The sequence below is a fragment of the Ailuropoda melanoleuca genome, chromosome 20 (genome assembly GCF_002007445.2).
Source record: "Ailuropoda melanoleuca isolate Jingjing chromosome 20, ASM200744v2, whole genome shotgun sequence".
Lineage (NCBI taxonomy): Eukaryota > Metazoa > Chordata > Mammalia > Carnivora > Ursidae > Ailuropoda > Ailuropoda melanoleuca.
The window spans coordinates 243,786-244,979 of record NC_048237.1 but is presented as its reverse complement, the minus strand read 5'-3'; the positions used below and the strand labels follow the sequence as shown (position 1 = coordinate 244,979).

Below are 1,194 nucleotides of genomic sequence, written 5' to 3'. Positions count from 1 at the left end.
CTGGCAGTTCAGTCAATTTGTTTCCCACAGCAGTCATATCGTATCAGGTGTCAGTGGAAAGCATGTACTAGCATTTCTCCAGATACAAGAGTTTTTGTTTTTCCTCTGTCCTGGAAGATAAAGATTCTCCCTTGATCTGTTTTTATTGTATAGTAAGATTTTTTTAAAAATTATTCAGGATTTTTATCCTGAATAATTTTTTGATTTTCTCAGTTGAGTCTGTTGTATCTGAGAAAGAATTAAATGTCATCTTACATAGAGAGAGAAAGGTGTGGAACTACTGAATCTTGGCCATTCACTAGAAGTGAAAAGAGAGTGGCTTTAAGTTAACTACATTTAAATTGTACTTAATTATGTATAGTGAGGACAAAATATACAGAAGCAAAGAGAGAAAAAGCATAATATTAATGTAAGAGACAATTGATATTCTCATGTTTCTAAAATACTCTAATCTATGGGATGCCAACAAATTATTCTGCTGCATTCCTTTATGGAAGAAAAGGCTCATTTACATGCCTAACAGGTCTTAGTGGTTTTCTTCATAACTCATTCGACTGAATTTTAAAAACCATTTATTTTTTCCTTTTTATTCTGAACTGTGACCTAACACATTGGTATCCTTTTCTAAGCTATCTTAATTAATATTTTGACTGACAGTGGTATATAGTAACAGTGGTATATCAAATCAGCATCAGTACTCACCTTGTTTGTGTCTCCTGTTACAGTATTTCTTGGGAATACTAATTGTATTAAGTCATAATCCAAAGAAGATCCTACAAATGCAAGAAACAGCATACAGATGCTGAATGGTTTTGTCATTAAAGGAAGTTGTTTCACATGAAACCAAGGCTTATTAAATTAGTAAAACTGAGAGCAATGTATGAGTTAGATAAAATATCAGTGGAATCGGAGGTTATATTTTCTCTGTTAAACAAACAACAAAATTCATCATTTATCCATCTCTAGTAAATTTTTAGTTACATATTTTTACACAAAATCCCCAGGCCTCTTGCTGTAAACAATACTTATCTGTATTTTAAAGGGATAAGGATCCAGATAAATATATTTCCCCAGACTTGGGCAAACAAGAAAAAAATTAATATTTTCAAACTTTTCTGTCTGAATTTTATTCTGCTCAGATATTTACGTTTTCAGAGCAAGAAGAAAGCACTTGCCAGTAAATCCATTTATGCA

General features: G+C 31.8%; 1 pseudogene; it reads right to left on the bottom strand.

Moving 5' to 3' along the window:
• The window catches only part of LOC105234907, a 1,546-nt pseudogene extending 727 nt beyond the window's left edge, over positions 1–819 (bottom strand).
• Positions 820–1,194: the final 375 nt, after the last annotated feature.